The following is a 20,246-nucleotide window of genomic DNA, read 5'->3' as shown; positions in this document are numbered from 1 at the left end:
GGATATCTGTTTGTGCAGGTAACTATTACTGTGCAGAATTATTAGGCAACTTAATAAAAACCAAATATATTCCCATCTCACTTTTTTATTTTCACCAGGTAAACCAATATAACTACACAAAATTTAGAAATAAACATTTCTGCCATGCAAAAACAAAACCCAAAAAATTTAGTGACCAGTATAGCCACCTTTCTTTATGATGGCACTCAACAGCCTACCATCTATAGATTCTATGAGTTACTTTATCTGTTTACGATCAACATTGCGTGCAGCAGCCACCACAGCCTCCCAGACACTGTTCCCAGAGGTGTACTGTTTTCCCCTCTGTAGATCTTACATTTTATGAGGGACCACAGGTTCTCTATGGCGTTCAGATCAGGTGAACAACGGGGACATGTCATTATTTTTTCATCTTTTAGACCTTTACTGGCCAGCCACGCTGTGGAGTAGTTGGATGCATGTGATGGAGCATTGTCGAAAATCATGTTTTTCTTGAACAATACAGACTTATTCCCAAACCACTGCTTGAAGAAGTTGTCTTCCAGAAACTGGCAGTAGGTCTGGGAGTTGAGCTTCACTCCATCCTCAACCCGAAAAGGTCCCACAAGTTCATCTTTGATGATACCAGCCCATACCAGTACCCCACCTCCACCTTGCTGGCATCTGAGTCGGAGTGGAGCTCTCTGCCCTTTACTATCTGGCCCATCAAGAGTCACTCTCATTTCATCAGTCCAGAAAACCTTTGAAAAATCAGTCTTAATATATTTCTTGGCCCAGTCTTGACGTTTTATCTTATGTTTCTTCTTCAAAGGTGGTCATTTTTCAGCCTTCCTTATCTTGGCCATGTCCCCAAGTATGGCACACCTTGTGCTTTTTGATACTCCAGTAATGTTGCAGCTCTGAAATATGGCTAAACTGGTGGCAAATAGCATCTTTGCAGCTTCACGCTTGATTTTCCTCAATTCATTGTCAGTAATTTTGCACCTTTTTTTGCCCAACACGCTTCTTGCGACCCTGTTGGCTATTTACTATAAAACGCTTGATTGTTCGGTGATCACGCTTCAAACGTTTGGCAATTTCAAGACTGCTGCATCCCTCTGCAAGACATCTCACAATTTTGGACTTTTCAGAGCCCGTCAAATCTCTCTTCTGACCCATTTTGTCAAAGGAAAGGAAGTTGCCTAATAATTAAGCACAACTTATATAGGGTGTTGATGTCATTACATCACACCCCTCCTCATTACAGAGATGCACATCACCTGATTTACTTAATTGGTAGTTGGCTCTTAGGCTTATACAGCCTTGGAGTAGGACAACATGTATAAAAAGTGTCATGTGATCAAAATACTCATTTGCCTAATAATTCTGCACAGTGTATATACCAGGATGAGGAACATATGTACCAGGATAGGGACAAATTTACAAGGAAGTGGCCCAGAATGGGGCCATTACTACATAATAAAGGTTGAGGGCTGGCAAATCATATTTATAGGATTTAGAAGTCTACAAGGGCCAATCCATCTGCCCAACATGCGGGAGGCATCGGACCAGTGACGCTGCTGGATGTGAGGCATCTGTGTGTTGTTGATGTGCGATCAGTGGCCCAAAGTAATGTAACAGTGTAAATCCATTCGTTCCTTATTTGAAGCAATGAGACTTGTCTATGCACTTTGATGCCGGCTCTAATGTCCAGCACGGAGTGAGCGGATTTTGCTGTGGATCCAGTGTGACAGCAGGGGCTCAGTCGTTTAACCCTTTGCTCACACCCTTCAGAGCCCACATGGCTGTCCATTTCTGTGCCACTTGTATATGTTTTGTATCTCCTTCATGTGTATCTCCTCTGGGCTCCGCACTGCATTGTATTTGTTCATTATTAAAATAAATATGTTGCTGACCAAGAAAGTGCAGAATAGAGCCGTCTTCATTCTCATCAGTGCAGGAGATGAGGCGTCTGCAGCCTCCAGCGGGGCGGACGGGCTGTACATGGCAGGGGATGGGCTGCAGCGGCTCTCTCCTCCTCCACTGTCTCATTTCCTCGGTCACAGGAAGTGTCGGCACTAGAGAGGCTGTGCTTTGTGTGCACGGTGTGTGGATGGTGGCTGCAGCATGTAGTCAGTGCACACACAGTGCTCCCTGCAGACAGTGTGCACCGATCACTCAGGAGGAGGACGCCTGCCTCAGGTAATGGCACTGCCCATTCTATGCCCGGCTGATGGACTGGCATGTTACTGAGTTCCTGTCCTCACTCTGGTATTTGCTTTTTGGACGTGTGATTGTGGCTGGTATTTCTTGATATTGTTAGAGTTCTGATCAGTAACGATCGTTCTGCTTTCTTTCCACACTGTACCTTGTAGTATATGTTCTAGGAGACGAGGGAGGCTCAGGCTTCCTATTTTCCTGCCCTCTTCTTTGTAGCAGTGATATATGGGCAGGCTGTGAGTGCATAGTCTGTAGGTAACATCCCTTATTGTAGAACTGCTCATCGACCTGAGCTGCAAAGGTGGAATCTACAATCCATGGACCATATTTTTATTTAATAAAGGGGGACACTATAGAGTGTGCGGTGATGTTCCAGTGCTTTGTCACAACCTCCTAAGTAGTGATGAGCGAGCTCTACCATGCTCAGTACTCGTAACACACAATTGAACACTCAGAGGCGCGATTCGTGTACACAGTATATAATGGAAGTCAATGGAAACTCCAGCGTTTCTCTACATCTTCCGGAAAAATTGATTGCATTCTCCATTGATTTCCATTATACTCAGGTACTTGAGTCGCACCCATCCGAGCGTCCAACTGTTCTTACAAGGACCAAGCACCTGAGCATGGTAGAGCTCAGACATCACTGCTCACAAGTAAAAAAAAAACAAAGCGCTGAAGATCTTTTCTTTTTTCTTGTTGGGAGTATATTGACAAATATGGCATACGATAAGTGTCAGATTTAAGAAACCTATGACATAACCTTGTGTTTAAAGGGAACCCGTCACCAGATTTAGTGACTATAAGCTGCGGTCACCACCACCGGGCTCTTATATACAGCATTCTAACATGCTGTCTATAAGAGCCCAGGCCGCTGTGTAGAACGAAAAAATGACTTTATAATACTCAACCTGAGGGCTGTGCGGTGCAGACCAGTCGGATGGATGTCTCCGTTCTCCAGGGTCCGGCACCTCCTCTTTCAGCCATCTTTGTCCTTGTGAAGCCTGGGTGCATGACATGTCTACATCATGCACACAGACTGGCATTGAGGTCCTGCGCAGGCGCACTACAATACTTTGATCTGCCCTGCTCAGGGTAGATCAAAGTGTGCCTGCGCAGGACCTCAATGGCCGCCTGTGCATGACATAGGACGCGTCATGCACCCAGGCTTCACAAGGAGGAGGACAAAGATGGGCGAAAAAGGAGGCGCCGAACCCGGAGAACAGCGACACCCATCAGGTGAGTGTTATAAAGTGATTTTTTTATGTTCTACTCAGTGGCCTGGGCTCTTACATACAGCATGTTAGAATGCTATATATAAGAGCCCACTGGTGGTGGCTGCAGCTTATAGGCCTCAAATCTGGTGACAGGTTCCCTTTAGAGAGAATGTGGTCCCACTTTTTCTTTTTCTTCCCGCTGCTCTCCTTAGTATGCTTTTTTTTCTTCATATGGTTCCAGAGATGAGGACTTTTTATATAGTGTACATATTGACAGTCTTTACAAGGCCCATGCTCGCAGGAATCTCTGGGGTTGTGTCTTCACCCTGCTCTATGTTCTTACCCTGTGACCCTGTGAAATTGGAGTAACTGAGCAAAATCTGACCTGACAACAGGTGCTCCTTTAGGCTATGTGCGCACACTGCGTCTTTTTGACGCTGCGTTTTTGTGCGTTTTTGGCCGCTAAAAACGCACAAAAACGCACCTGCGTCGAAAAAACGCGGCAAAAAACGCACGTGTTTTGCCGCGATTTGGTGCGTTTTTTTGCTGCGTTTTGCTGCGTTTTTGCTCACTGCATCTTTATGCGTTTTTTATCAGTGAACAAAAAAAAAAGGTCTGATGTCATTTCCTTCTTCAATGTGTTCTTCATTCTCCACTAGTGTATGCAGAAGAGCAGACAGCTGCAGAGCTACAAGGCTCAGCATACTCCATCCAATAGTGTATGCAGGAGAGCAGACAGCAGCTGCAGAACTACAAGGCTCAGCATGCTCCATCCAATAGTGTATGCAGGAGAGCAGACAGCAGCTGCAGAACTACAAGGCTCAGCATGCTCCATCCAGGACTATATGCTTGAGGGAGAGTCAGGGGGAGCAGACCTACAAGGCTCAGCATCCTTCTTCCAGGACTGTATGCAGGATTTCTTTGCCCCCCCAAACAAAAAAAATGACGTGGGCTTCGCCATATTTTTGTATGCTAGCCGGGTACAGCAGGCAGGTACGGGCTGCCCCCAACCCCCAGCTGCCTATTTGTACCCGGCTGGGAACCAAAAATATAGGGAAGCCCTTTTTTTTTAAATTATTTCATGAATTTCATGAAATAATTTAAAAAAAAAATGACGTGAGCTTCGACCAATTTTTGAGTCCAGCCGGGTACAACTAGGCAGCTGGGGATTGGAATCCACAGTGCAGGGTGCCCATGCTTTCTGGGCACCCCCGCTGTGAATTGCAGTCCCGCAGCCACCCCAGAAAATGGGGCTTTCATAGAAGCGCCATCTTCTGGCGCTGTATCCAACTCTTCCAGCTGCCCTGATGCCGGGTGGCCCACTGGGTAATAATGGGGTTAGGGCTAGCTGTATAGCTGGCCCTAAGCCCGAAATTCATGGTGTCACGCCAATATTAGACATGGCCACCATGAATTTCTAGTAAAGATAAAAAAAAACACAACACACAGAAAAATATTTTTATTAGAAATAAAACACAACACAATTAGTGACTCCATCTTTATTGAAATAAAGAACCCCCCCTCCGCAGTAATCCAGGGTCAGGGTCCCGCGCCGTCCAATCCGGATCCAATATCATCTGATCGGTTTGCTGGAAGGCAAAGCGATCAGATGATGTGTCAGGTTCTAGGGGCTGAATCACATCACACATCAGCTGATTGTATAAAAGCCGATTATACAATCAGCAGATGCATCAATAGAAAAAAAAAAAAAAAATACTCACTTATGTGCTGATTACCGGCAGCTCCTGCAGCGATGGGGCGGGAGTCTGATCCCGTCCGATCGCTGCAGCAGCTGCCGGTAATCAGGGATGAAGTCTCCTGACGCATCCGCTGATAGCTTAAACCGGTCCTGCATCCATCGGAGGTTTCCCGGCTGTCTGCACACAGCCGGAGCGGCGATACCGTGAGAGGAGATGGGAGCGGGCATGGCACCGGGAGTCTGCAGACAGGTGAGTATAACTTTTTTTTTTTTCTACTGTTAACTTTTGTTTTCGCAGCCGCTTCCACCTCCCGCCCAGACATGGCGCCGCACGGCAGCAGACATGCACAGTACGGGACGTGGAAGCGGCGGTGACGGTACCGGGAGGATTCACGCTTCTGTATATACTGACAGAAGGAATCCTCTTCCTGTACACGTCACTTTACTACCCACCTCCTGCGTTTATAGCTGCGTTTTTGGTCTTAGAAACGCACCAAAACGCACCAAAACGCAGCTATTTGCGTTTCTCATTGTGTCTTTCAACATCCCATTGAACTCAATGGATGAAAAGCGCAGTGAAAAACGCGGGAATAATTGACATGCTGCGTTTTTGTGGCACCACAAAAACGCAGCTGAAAAAAAACAGATGTGTGCGGACAGCAAAAATTAAAACTCATAGACTTTGCTGGGGAAGCAAAGTCCTGCAGTTTTGAGGCCAAAAACGCACCCGAAAAACGCGCAAAAACGCCGCGAAAAACGCACTGTGCGCACATAGCCTAAGACTCACTTGGAGAAAAATGATTTTCTAACAGCAGGCACCATCTTGTTTTGCTTTTTTCCTATGCCAGATTGGTCAACATGGTATGTGGCCTTTTGATATGTTTGCATGCTGTCCTGCGGAAGGGACTGGCGCACCCCTTGTGTCCTAATCCCTTATTGATACATTTTCCCCATTAGGCCACATTCACACTCAGGTTTTGGTCAGTATTTTAAATCACTAATTGTAAGACAAAATCAGGAGAGCAACAATGAAAGGAAAAGAACTGCGTTGTAGCTGTGTTCTGACCCACATCATTGATTTCAATTTGGGGAGAACGCAGCTACAACGCACAAAAGAAGTGACATGCTGCTTCTTTTTCCGCACCGATTTTTGGCATCCAGAACGCTGCGTTTAGATACGCAGCGTGTGCATTGATTTTTCGGCTTTCTCATAGACTTTGCTGAGGAAGCTGAACACATGCTATTTGGCACTGAAACGCTGCAGTTCTAAACGCAGCATTTCCGCGGGAAAAAACGCAACGTGTGCACATAGCCGACCTCGTCCACACATTGAGTATTTGGTGAGGCCAAAACCAGGAGTGGGGAAACATACATACGTGGTGCTTGTGGATCTTATAATTTTCCTCTGATTGTTCCTCTCCTGGTTTGGCTACAAATACTGAGGTAAAAACCTCACCAAACATTCATTGTGTGCACGAGGCCTAATGGAAACACGTCACCACTTTGGCATTTTTCGCCCATTCCTGGTTGTGGCTTACAAATACTGAGGTAAAAAACTGACCAAACACTGAACATGTGAATATGGCTCTAGGCTGAGTATTACAGAAAGTGAGCTGGAAATTATGACAATTATTTGATTTTATGTGAGCAGATTGAAATCCTCCATGCACGTGCAGTGTGATATCCATATGTTTTTTCTATACAAATGGTGAATCAACATGCCTTGCTGATGGCCCCCAGGTACTAAAGGGTAAATGTGGAAACAGTGACATGCTGCAGGTCTGAATTACACCGAACTAGCCTCTGTAGTCAGTATACTTGAAATATTAGCAATATCAAGGATGATATGTGCAGTGATGAAATGCACTTTTTCTTTTGTCTGCTGCTCATGTTACTGTCAGAAATGTTTCAGTGTTTGTGTTTTACAGTCAGAAATTTTAGTGTAATAAAATACCGTAATTACTGGCATCCATAAATCCTCCTAGGAAGATCCATTCTACTAATATCACCAGGTAATAATTGCATACATAATAAAAAAAACAAACTATCACGGGGCCTTTGTGGAAGAAAAATAATATCTTATTAAAGGGAACCTGTCACCACTTTTTTGGCATATAAGATGCGGCCACCACTACCGGGCTCTTATATACAGCATTCTAACATGCTGTATATAAGAGCCCAGGCCACTGTGAGAACATAAAAAACACTTTATAATACTTACCTAACGGTCACTTGGTGGGCCTAATGGGCGTCTCCGTTGTCCGGCACCGCCTCTTTTGGCCATCTTTGTGCTCCTTCTTCTCTAGCCACGGTGCATGATGAGTCCGACATCGTCCACAGTCGCCGGCATTCAGGTCCTGAGCAGGCGCACTTTGATCTGCCTTGAGCAGGGCAAATCAAAATATTGTAGTGCGACTGTGCAGGATCGGCAAATGTGTATGACGTAGACGCGTCATGCACACAGGCTTCAGAAGGAGAATGAAGATGGCCGAAAGAGGCGGCGCCGGCATCGGAGAACGGAGACGCCCATTAGGCCCACCGAGCGACCGTTAGGTAAGTATTATAAAATGTTTTTTATGTTCTCACAGTGGCCTGGGCTCTTGTATACAGCATGTTAGAATGAAGAATCCCATAGCAACTAGCGGGGGATTGCCATGATCACACGGGCCCTGGGATAATTCTGCCTAGTAACGTGGGTGTGTGGCCTGGGGCCAATCAGCACACTGCGCGGGTGTTTACAAATATTTTAGCAGACTCTGAGGTATTCTGCTTAGTAACGCGGGTGTGTGGCTGGCGACCAATTAGCACACCGCGCGGGTGTTTGAAGCATTTTTATTGGTGGTATCAGTTGTGTGGGATAGGATTTTTGATATAAAAAGGGTGGTTTTGGTCAGCTGTGCCATTCACAGCTGAAGAGCAAAGAAGAAGTTGTCATGGAGTCCCTGCTGGAGCAGCTGATTCAGAGGGCTGGCGAAGAGGACGGCGTTCAGTGGATGCGAGCCTGCCTGGGCGGAGGCGCCGCTGAAGTATCGGAAGACCGGGAGAGGGGAGAAGTGTCGGGGCCGGTGGTTCCTGTAGCGGCGACAGAGGATGGTGTCGGCATCGCGCGGAGGGCGAGGAAGAGAAAGGAGAGCTACTCACCGCCAGCGTCGGAGATGAGGTCCAGGAGCGGCAAGTCTGGAGCGGCGTCGGCAGGTGTCCGGAAGAAGGCGGCGGCGGCAGCGACTCAGTCATCGGCATCGCGGAGCCACGAGGGTGTACGAAGATCCGGAAGAAGCGGAAGCTGCGGTTGTGGCAGCGGTCGCGCGAGATCGGCGCGGGCCGCGTCAACAGTCTCGCGAGATTTCGAGAGGTCGGCGCGAGACTTCAGGAGATCGGGTCATCAGGAGGCGCCCGTGGTGCCGGAGGTCGTGTGAAGGGCTGCCGCTGTACAGAGTGCCGGTGAGGGGGTTGTCGCGGGCAGTAGCATGCCGCCGCTGCTGCAAAAGAGCTCCCTTGCAGTGGCGGCGCTACAGGCCTGGACCTCCGATGACTCGGTCAGCGACGGCGGTGAAGTCTGTGGCGATCCTGGGCCTGCCGCCGTAGGACCATCGGTCGCTGCCCCCCAGCTATCGGATGCCAGCGGCAGGAGGGAGAATCGGGACTTCAGGAATGGTGAGCTTTCCTTCTCACATTCTCCTTTTGCTAACCTAAGTGTAGGTAGTGTAGATAGTGTTAGGGACCTTATATACAGTATTTGTACGGAGTTTATGCAGACTGGTGCTAGATCAGCTACCCCCCAGCCAGTGCTGCCTGTAGATTTACATGAGCCTTTGGTTCAGGGTATCCCCCAAACTTGTTATAAGGAAGCGTTGACATGTAAATCTTCTCCTTTGGGGTTCCATTTGAGTGGAGCCGTGAAGGAGAAGATTTGGAAAAAAGAATATGTTGATGTTTTTTCACTTTTGCCAACTGGTAGGGAGTCACGGATTGTGGGGTCTGAGGTCAGGGGTGATTTGGACGGTGATAAGAAAAAGATTTACAAGTCCTTTCATAACTGGCTTCAGGCGTTCACAATCTATGCATCTGTCTTGGGTGAGCGGTTTCCTGGAGATTGTAGTGGGCTGTTCCAGCATATTGATGCGATATTGGAGGCCTACCGCAATTTTGGGGGAACCGCATGGCTTGTCTATGACGAGTCATTTAGGCAAAAAATGTCTGTGCATGATAGTATGAAGTGGGGGGAGAAGGACGTGGGTTTGTGGTTGAATTTAATGTTACCACAGAGGAATATGGTGGCAAAGCAGGCTCCTAATCTGCAGTTGAAGAAAGGAGTCTGCTTTGCTTTTAATGAATCAGCTTGTAAGTGGCTGAATAACTGTAGGTTTAGACATGAATGTTCTAATTGCGGTGGTGCACATCCCATGGCGAGATGTTTTAAACGTAATGCGCCAGCTGGTCAGCAAGCAAACAATCCGCGGGAGCTTTTTCTCAAAAGCACAGACTCCTGTGATGTTGGGAAAAATGCTTCCGTGGTTAAAACGGTACCCAGACAGGCTGAAAGCCAGCATAATAGCTAATGGCTTTGAGCATGGTTTTTTCGTACCGCCATTTTTGGGTCAAGGATGCGTTTTGGTTCGCAATTTACCTTCTATTAGGCCGCATATTCAATTTGTCTCTGAGCACATTCGGAAGGAATTGCTTTTGGACAGATTGGCGGGCCCATTTTCTTCTCCTCCGTTTGCAGATTTCCGAATTTCACCATTGGGTATAGTGCCAAAAAAGGAGGCTGGCAGTTTTAGGGTGATACACCATTTATCGTTTCCAAAGGGGGGGTCTCTTAATGACGAGGTTGATTCCAGGGATGCATCTGTTCATTATGCATCATTTGACTTGGCAGTTGAGCTCCTTCGACGGTTTGGTCGCGGAGCTCTGCTGGCAAAGTCTGATATAAAGTCGGCATTTCGATTACTGCCTGTCCATCCTTCTGGATTCAATTCCTTAGGGTTTTATTTTAATGGGGATTTTTACTTCGACAGGTGTTTACCAATGGGGTTTGCTTTGTCATGTTTTTATTTTGAAAGCTTTTCGTCATTTTTACATTGGGTAGTGCAGGATTCCGTGCCATCTGGCGGGATCCTGCACTACTTGGATGATTTCTTGTTCGTGGGCCACAGGGATTCTGATTTGTGTGGGGAATTGCTACAGAGGTTTTTGATGTTTATGAATCATTTTGGGGTCCCTGTGGCCAGCGAAAAGACAGTATCCCCTTGCCAGAGGTTAGATTTTTTAGGTATTACAATTGATTCGGCTTCATTAGAATGCAGCCTTCCAGCTGATAAATTGAGGCAGCTACAGGATTTGATTGATAGCATTGTATTCAAGGAGAAGGTCACTCTTCGTGAACTACAATCTTTGTTGGGATCGCTCAATTTTGCCCTTCGTATCATTCCCATGGGAAGGGTGTTTTGCCGCAGGTTATATGACAGTATGAAGGGTCTTAGCTCTCCTATGGCACATATTCGGGTATCAGCTGAAATGAGGGAGGACTTAGTGGTTTGGAAAAGATTCCTGTGTGAGTTTAATGGTATTAGTTGTCTGCAGGAGCAGTTTTGTTCGTCGGAGGAGTTAGGTCTTCTTTTTTGTACAGATGTTTCGCATGGTTTTTTAGTTTCTTTAGGGAATGTCTGGTCGGCGGATGCCTGGCCCAAGAAATGGTCAGCTGTTCGCTTGACGGACAAAAAGGTAGTTTTGGAGTTATTTGCGGTTTTTGTGGTAGTTTCCCTGTGGGGCGATGCTCTCGCTAATAAAAGGATTTGCCTTAGTTCCAGTAGTAAAGGCCTTGTTTTTGCTGTTAACACGCTCTCTTCCAAGTGTTTTTGGTCAGCCAGGTTGCTGAGGCAGATTGTTTTGCAATGCTTGAGAGCTAACATCTGGTTGAAAGCAGTGTTGGTACAGGAACAGGCCGTGGTTTCATCTCTATCTTTTTTGCAGCGGTTATCTGGGTGGAGAGAAGGAACACGGAAGGGGCAGGTAGAAGTGGCTTGTCCGGAGCACTTTTTCCAGATTCTGGGGATTTAATCTCGGGTTGTATAAAGAATTCTCTGGCTCCGAATACATGGGCAGCTTATGCTGCTGCATGGAACAAGTGGAAGCAGTTTTGTGATGCTAGAGGGTTTGATAGTCACAGGGGTGAGTTGCCCGCAGTTTGGGCTTATATACACTTTGAGTTATTGGGAGGGAGTAGTCATTCTGCATTACACAAAGCCTTGTCAGGTATTTCATTTTTTCTGAAAATATGGGGTTTTCAGTCGCTTTTTTCTTTTTTCTCCATTCGGCAGTTTTTTAAAGGGCTTAAGAAAGGGTCAATCCAGGCTGATGCCAGACGCCCGATCTCAATGGATTTGTTAGAAGAATTATGGGTTGCGCTGGCGTCTGTTTGTTTGAATAATTTTGAGACATTGTTGTTCCGGGCTGCTTTTGTTTTGGCCTTTTTCGCTGCATTGCGGATTTCGGAGTTAGTTTCTCATAGTAAGAAGGTTGTTAGTGGGTTAATGTTTGAGGACGTGAAGGTTTTTAGAGCTCATTGTTTTATTTCTGTTAGTAGCTCAAAAACTGATCAATTGAGGAGGGGTCAATTAATTAAGCTTTCGTCCATTGCTAATTCTCGTCTGTGTCCAGTTTTTAACCTTAGACAGTGGTTAGGCGTTCGCCCTCCTTTGGCTGGAGCTTTATTTATTCATAGCTTGGGCGACCCGGCAACAAAATTTCAGTTTAATTTAATTTTAAAACGTTGTCTGTCATTTTTGGGGAAGAGTGATGTGAAGATATCTTCGCATTCTTTTAGAATTGGGGCCGCCACAGTGGCAGCCAGCCTGGGACTAAAAAAAGGAAAAATTATGAAGTTGGGGAGATGGTCCTCAGGGCGGTATCAACTGTATGTCAGGCCTCATTTGCTTACCTAATCAATTTTTGTTTTCAGAGCCCCTGACTGTCTGGATTATGGGCCACTCGTTTGTTTATTGGGCCCAGAAGCGCGCCGCTGCTCGGACATATACTGAGAACCTTGCATTTGCTCATGAACAGGTTAACATTTTCTGGCTTGGCAGCCGGGGTATGAAATGGGAGCACCTTTTGGCTGAGTTGAGGAGGAGAGCAGCGTACTACCCATCTCCTGATTTGTTAATCATTCATATTGGAGGGAACGATATTGGGAAAGTACGAACTCTTGATTTTATTGCTCGAATAAAAAATTGTTTTGGTTAAAAATATTTTTCCTTCAGCAGCGCTGGTGTTTTCTGAAATCATCCCCAGGTTGGTTTGGTGTGGATCCCAGTTTTTATTTATGGAAAAGATTAGAAAACGGATTAATAGGGTTTTATCTAAATTTTTCTTTTCTATTGGGGAAGCGTCCTTTAGACATCTGGATCTAGAGGGTTTTGAGCATGGCATATATAGGTCAGATGGGGTACATCTATCTGATATTGGTATAGATATATTTAATCTGGGATTGCAGAGTATGGTGGAAAATTGGCTTGTTGGTCGTGTGGGGGGACGCTAATGAGGCATTAGCGTCCGTGTGGGAAAAATCGCCCAGAGTATCTGGGTGGATTCTGGTTATTATTTTTGTGAAGTTTTGGTATGGTTTTTATATGGTAATGTTTTGTTATGGTTTTTATATATTTAATTGTTTGGTAACCCTTAATAATAAACAAATGGCCAATTTATTCCAATCCATACTCTGTAGTCTGTCTCAGTTTTATTTGTATGTGAATGTATGGGTCTTGTGTGATCATGAAGAATCCCATAGCAACTAGCGGGGGATTGCCATGATCACACGGGCCCTGGGATAATTCTGCCTAGTAACGTGGGTGTGTGGCCTGGGGCCAATCAGCACACTGCGCGGGTGTTTACAAATATTTTAGCAGACTCTGAGGTATTCTGCTTGGTAACGCGGGTGTGTGGCTGGCGACCAATTAGCACACCGCGCGGGTGTTTGAAGCATTTTTATTGGTGGTATCAGTTGTGTGGGATAGGATTTTTGATATAAAAAGGGTGGTTTTGGTCAGCTGTGCCATTCACAGCTGAAGAGCAAAGAAGAAGTTGTCCCGCCCTCCCGCCCCATATTTTATTCTTTAATTTTTTCTTTGTTTTTAATTTTGTCATTTGTTTATATTAGAGGGGAAAAATCGCCCAGAGTATCTGGGTGGATTCTGGTTATTATTTTTGTGAAGTTTTGGTATGGTTTTTATATGGTAATGTTTTGTTATGGTTTTTATATATTTAATTGTTTGGTAACCCTTAATAATAAACAAATGGCCAATTTATTCCAATCCATACTCTGTAGTCTGTCTCAGTTTTATTTGTATGTGAATGTATGGGTCTTGTGTGATCATGCTGTATATAAGAGCCCGATGGTGGTGGCCACACCTTTATAGGGCAAAAAAGTGGTGACAGGTTCCCTTTAAGGGGATTATCCGGAACTTTTTCTTATCCTATGGCACTAGGCACTTATCAGCAGGTAGTTTCTAACTCCCTGCCTGTTCTGCCCTGCGGCATACTCTCCCGGCTCAGAGCAATCATAGACCAACCAGGTGACTCTCCTGCTGACTGTGACGTCACATAGACAGAGCAGCTAACTCTCACATCACGAAAAGGACAAAAATAGAATCCATTAGAGAAGTTGGGTCAAAACAGAGATGACAGCAAGGCACAAAATCAATAAGCAGGAGAAGTGTCAGAAAAACAGACCGAGGTCAAAGTGGATGAGCAGAGCCCATGCTGTGCAGAGTTTCTGGCTCTAAGGCCGGGGCCACACGGGGACTACTGCGATCCTCGCTTGACACTTGGCTCACGCTGGCAGCACAGCAGGAGCCGAGTGTCATGCGATTGTCACTGCGACTGAGGTCCGATTATGCGATCAGACCTCACCTGCGGGGAATGGGCCGGCGCTGAGGAGGGGAGAGAGGGATTTATCTCCCTCTCTTCTCCGTTGCCGGCTATTGCCATTCTCGCTCTGCACTCGCAGTACACCGGTGTACTGCGAGTGCAGGGCGATCTTTCTCTCGCCCCCTTAGACTTGAATGGGGGCGAGAGAAAGAGTCTCGCATTACAATCACATCGTTCTGCGATTGTTTTCTTGGTCCGATTGGGGCCGAGAAAGTAATCGCTCATGTGTGCGGACACACAGGCTATTATTTGTCCAGGTGGAAAGCAATGTTTTATCGCATTCCACCCACATTTTCATGCTGTGTCTTAGGACTAACTTATCCTCTGTCACCAGCACCACCTACAGACTGAATACGGCGGTGCCTGATGAAAGAAGCAGATGTCGCAGAGAAGTCTCTGGTGGAGATTTGATAGCTACATACTGTCATTTCTCTAGTACAACCACCGTTACCTGCATTCAGTGTAGAGATAGCGGCTTTCCGAGCAGCAGCATGTCAATCCTTTGTTGTGAAGTCGCAAGCGTTCTCCGCAGGGAGAACACAGCGAGAGACCACATCGTCCCAAACCCTGGTTGTGGGCAGGAGCAGCTGTGGCCTCCTGCGGAGAAGACTTGCTGCCCCGCAGGTCAGGACCCACCGTGTCCAGGTCGCAGCAGGTCCAGCTCATGGGTACATACCCTTAGGGTATATGCATAAGATCAGTGTTTGTTCAGGCTTTCACACAGCTGAACTTCCGCATGAAACCAGCACATCTGCTCACTTGTGGGTTTTTTATGCAGTTTTGTATGTGTTTTGCTGCATGGATTTTTGGCACATGCGGTTTTATCTCAGTATAGTTGGCTGAATGACATGAAGGAGAACAAACAGGAAGTTGACCAAAGTAATGTCCCCCCCCCCACCCCACACACACTACAGATTGTATACTTGCACCATTTAGTCCCTTTCATGTGGCACTAAAGTGTGTGTAGCATGGTTTCACCTAATAGATATTAAAAAACAATGTGCGATCCCCCTTATCTTTGATAACCAGCCAAGGTAAAGCAGACGGCTCCGGGCTGATATTATCAGACTGAGAAGGTCCATGGATATTAGGCCCTTCCAATCCTAAAAATACCAACCATCAGCCTCCCCAGAAGTGGCACATCACATTAGATGCACCAATTCTGGCACTTTGCCTGTGCTCTTCCCAATTGCCCTGCAGTCGGGGTAATGCTAGATGGGCTTGATGTCAGCTGTGTAGTGTCTGCTTGCATCAAGCCCTGGTGTCAGTAATGGATCAATCAGACACCTTACCTTCTTTACAAGCCCAGTAAGTTAAGACACACACACACACACACACACACACACACACACACACACACACACACACACACACACACACACACACACACACACACACATTTTATTGTTCACTAATTTTTTTAAAAAATAAGCCATGCAGATGTGAAGTTGTCGATCGAATGCAATGTAGCTAACAAATGGAAACCTGAAAGACATAAAAAGATAAAATAAGACAATGTCCCTCATTCACCAATTTACTAAGAAAAACAAAAAAAACTTCACAGCTCCGATGTAGTTCATAGTTTACCACGACGTCCACTGATTTCTGTACTAAGACCTATGTGGCCTTCTTTTGAGAACGATGCTTCATCGGTTACTCCTGGTCTCTCTGCACTCTGCGATAAGTGGAAGCGTTACTGACGTCATTACCTCTCGTCACATTCACCGGGTATCGCAGGGTACAGCCTGACCTGGAGTGACCTATGAAGCGTCGGTCTCAGAACGAGGCTCCATAGGTTGTACTACAGAATCATTGTAAATCGTGGGAATGCCATTGACTACATCGGAGCTGCGGGGATTATTATTTTAATTGGTGAATGAGGGAGAGTATCTTGTCTTTCTTTATATGTCTTTCAGATTTCTATTTGTGGAGTACATTGGATTCGGTGAACTACTTTGCATCTGCATGGCTTTTTTTTTTTTTTTTTTTTCTTTAAATAAACTTGTTAACCAGTCCAGGGCTAAAGTTTGGGTATGTTGTTTAAAATAAAATATTGTTGCGTCTCCTTTTTTTTTTTCTCTTTACTGGGTTAGTAATTGGGGTGTCTAATGGACACCTCTCCTTTGACGCATCTTATGTGATGTGCCACTTCTGGAGCAGTTGCGGGCTGGTATTTCTAGGCTAGGAAGGACCCAATAACTATGGACCTTCCCAGCCTATCAGCCCCCAGCCATCTGCTTTACCCTGTTGAGGTCCCCATGTCGTGTTTATTTTTTTTTATTTTTTTATTTTAAATAATTTAATTATTAATTAGGTTAAACCAGGCTAAACACCCTTTAGAACCACATAAAGGGCACTAATGGTTGCAAGTGTATAATTTGTAGGGTGGTAGAACATTACTTTGCTTTGGTCAATCTCCTGTTTGTTCTGCTTTATGTTTTTCAACCAATTTTATTGACTTAAGAACGCATGCGGAAAAAAAAATGCATAAAAAACGCAAAGAAAACCGCAAGTGAGCGGAGGTGTGCGATTCAAACAGATTTTCAGATAGTTGAAAATCGTTACAAATGCTGATCGTGTGCACATACCCTAAGGTGTGGAGGAGGCAGTGTTTTATTTTTTTGTAATTTTGCTTTATATACAAGTCACTATAAAGGAAAGAATATTTAACATTATTTCCTGTAAAATCCATTTTATCCTCGCTTTTGTATGTTTTATTGTCAGTCTGTGAAAGTGGCGTAATACACTGACAACATTATTCCCAGCCATCTTCCTCATGTTGTTCTCATTCCATTTGAGCTGTTTCCATCCTCATCAGCTATTTTCCTCCCTCCCTACCCTCCTGTTAAGATCTTCCGGAAAAATGCTCAAGTTTCCCATTGACTTCCATTATACTCTGCACTCAAGTTAAGCCCTTCCGAGCGTCCAACCTGGTCGATTCGATCTCTGAGCACTTGAGCATTTTCGTGCTCGCTCATCACTATTGTAATTCCTAAACCCTTAATTAGGATTTGATGAAGGCTGCTTTCACACTACGTTTTTTTAACATGCGTCCTGAACATTTTTTTTGCTGCAAAAGCGGATCCAGTACAAATGCGTTCTCATTTCAATGCATTTGCAATGGACTTGCGTCAACATGCATTTGCGTGCAGTTTTGTCAGAATCCAGCGATTTGCAGTTTAACATTGTTTAAAAATGCTACTTGTAGCGTTTTTGAGCTGCGTCCAAATACTGCAAGTCGCTGGATCCTGACTAAACCGCATGCAAACGCATGTGAACGGTGGTATGCTGATAAACAGGAGCCTGCTGGTTGTACTGAGCATGCCCAGAAACCACAGAGTGAGTTTGTTTGTTTTTCTTTATTTCTCTTTCGCGCTCTCTCTTTCACGCTCGCTCTTTCACGCTCGCTCTTTCGCGCTCTCTCTTTCGCGCTCTCTCTTTCGCGCTCGCTCTTTCGCGCTCGCTCTTTCATGCTCTTTTGCGCTCTCTCTTTGGTGCTCCTCTTTTCTTTCCCCCAGTGTCATCTGAATTTCCAGTCTGTCATGTTCAGTTCCACTGACTCCCGATCACATGACTCCAATGCCTGTCCATAAACTTCAAGTGACAGGATCCTGTCAAATAACACTTGCGTTTGCATGCGTTTTTCTTTAGAAAGACTGGATCCGCTTTTGCAGCAAAAAAATGTTCATAACGCATGTTAAAAAAACGTAGTGTGAAAGCAGCCTTACTTCAAATTAAAGCTTAGTGTCTGCACCTTAAGCCCATATTGATTATATAACTGTACCTTGAATGTTATTTGGTAAACAGCTAAAATGCCAAAGCTTGTGTCACTGTCCAATTATTTCTGGACCTACCTGTAAATGACATGAAGGATCAGATGATTTATCTGCTGCTGCACCTATCAGATGCACATACACAGACGTACTGTGTGAACAGCCAGGTTAGGCTATGCCTACACTGCGTCCTGTGATAAAACTGTGGAAAAAAGAACGCAAAATAGGGTCTTCCGGTATGGGAATTAGATCTAGTGCTAAAAAACGCACTCACCTGATGGAGTTGTGCCAGTCACAACCACTTACTGCACATGTATAGGTGGTGGTCAGCAGCGGCCCCGAAGTGTAGCAGTGAAATAGACGGAGAAGAGGAATACGGGTATACGCCGCGCTATAACCACATAATCCAGAAGATTTTATTAAATCCCTTTTTATTTTCACAGGTCAATGCGTTTCAGAGATATATCAAAGGTCAACGCATTTCAGAGATATATCATTGTTTGTCCTGATGAAGAAAATGGATTTATCTATGAAATGCGTTGACCTGTGAAACTAAAAAGGGATTAAATCAAATCTTCTGGATTATGTGGTTATAGTGCGCCATATACCCGTATTCCTCTTCTCCGTCTATTTCACTTTCTCCAGCACAGTGAGCCCTGATGTCATGGACTTCTGGATCAGCTGATTGGATCGGTGGCAAGAACTAGTAGAATTGCCATGAGTGTACTGGCTTGTCCAGACTCCAGTTTTTGTCAGAGAAGGTAGTCGCAGCAGAAAGTGGCTTTCTCACACCCAAGTAGACTAGATTTTCCACTGCAAATATGGTAAATTTCTCAAAATGAATCCAGCATGGATCATTCACTTACGGTTCATGCCAATGATTTGTTTGAGCGCTTCTTTGGCTTGCCTATTGTGTTGTATTGATGCCAATATTTATGTTGCTCCACACATTGGCATCCCCTGTCACTTCATGTTCTATCTGTTCTGTACTGCTGCCTGTGCTAGCCCTCTTCAGCCAGACATCTCCTTATGTGTACCACCATATTCTATACTGAGCCGTTGCTTCTACTGCCAAATAGCCAGCTTCACATTTTCTTGTCTGTGCATTGTTCTCTAGCTGTACTGCTGGGAACCCTGCTCTGTACAGTGTAAAGAAACGTATTGTAGCAATTTTTCCCCAATCTTAGTTTACCCAGAAATAGAGTTGAGCGAGTAGCTAACTATTCGTACTCGCTATACTCATAACGAGTACTGTCTAATATTTGTGTATTCATTCCGAATAGCGTGTGCAATGCAAGTCAATGGGGAAAAACTCGCAAAGTAACGAGTAACCGGAATGCCGCAGTATTCGTGCAAGTAGCGAATAGTAGTCATTACACTGCAAGTTTTTCCCCATTGACTTGCATTGCACACGCTATTCGGAATGAATACACGAGTATTAGACAGTACTCGTTATGAGTATAGCGAGTATGAATAGTTAGGTACTCGCTCAACTCTACCCAGAAACTTAAAATTTGGGCTAGTTCAGATTTGTGTCTGATCTGCCTTTGAAAATCTCATCAGATTCGACAGGGGAAATAGTGATGTGTACATAATCTAATGGTGGCGACACCCCCAGATACCTGTAAATTCACTTCTTCTTTCAGTAGCATACACAGTTTATACACATGACCTTGGCCGCAGTCAGTCACTGGCATGAGCAATATCATGCCTGTATGTATGGCACCAGATCTGAGGGCAGTGATCGGGTGCTCTGCTCTGCTTTGGACAAGCCCTTTAATTTTTAAATCTAAAAGACAACCCAACATAACAAGATTGTTGTTCTGGAAATTCAGAATTCTTCTCCGAAGACATTGCGTCACCATTAATGATGGTACATGTCGGTTACTCCCTCCTTATTTTTTAGTTTGAGAAGTGTCACTTTTGGCTCCTGATCCCATTCTATTTTATGTGTTTCCTCTGAGCTTCAATGTCTGCACAGTATTCGTGGTACGGAAGTACAAGTCCTAGGGTTTTCTGCTTGAAGATGTGCAAAATCTGCAGACGTCTATACATATAGATCTGATTCTAATCTCCAGTTCTGGCGAGATGCTGAGACTCATAGGGGCTGTTCTGTTATTAATAAAAAAAGCAAATTTAGGCTATGTTCACACACTGAGTTTTTTACCTGCGTTTTTGGTCCGTTTTTGCTGCAGAAATTTCTTGAGAAATTCTTCTAACCTTTCTGCAGACATTCCCCAGCAAAACCTATGGCAAAAAAAATTAGCTGTGCGCACACTGCGTTTTTTTCTTAAGAAAATTCTTTCAGTAGATTTTCTTAAGAAAAAGAATGAGCATGTCACTTCTTTTCTGCAGCTAACTGCGTTATTTGCCATAGATAATTGGCACAATAACGCAGGGAGCAACCAGTGGTAAAAACACACCAAAAAC

General features: G+C 45.0%; 1 protein-coding gene across 1 annotated transcript in view; it reads left to right on the top strand.

Moving 5' to 3' along the window:
* Positions 1-2,070: 2,070 nt before the first annotated feature.
* The window catches only part of CSGALNACT2 (chondroitin sulfate N-acetylgalactosaminyltransferase 2), a 135,125-nt gene continuing 116,949 nt past the window's right edge, over positions 2,071-20,246 (top strand). The window contains exon 1 of the mRNA XM_075347312.1: positions 2,071-2,181. The gene's annotated coding sequence lies outside the window, so the exon portion shown is untranslated. The remainder of the gene's footprint in view (positions 2,182-20,246) is intronic.

The sequence above is a fragment of the Anomaloglossus baeobatrachus genome, chromosome 5 (genome assembly GCF_048569485.1).
Source record: "Anomaloglossus baeobatrachus isolate aAnoBae1 chromosome 5, aAnoBae1.hap1, whole genome shotgun sequence".
NCBI classification, from domain to species: domain Eukaryota; kingdom Metazoa; phylum Chordata; class Amphibia; order Anura; family Aromobatidae; genus Anomaloglossus; species Anomaloglossus baeobatrachus.
This window is presented reverse-complemented; position numbering and strand designations above follow the sequence as displayed.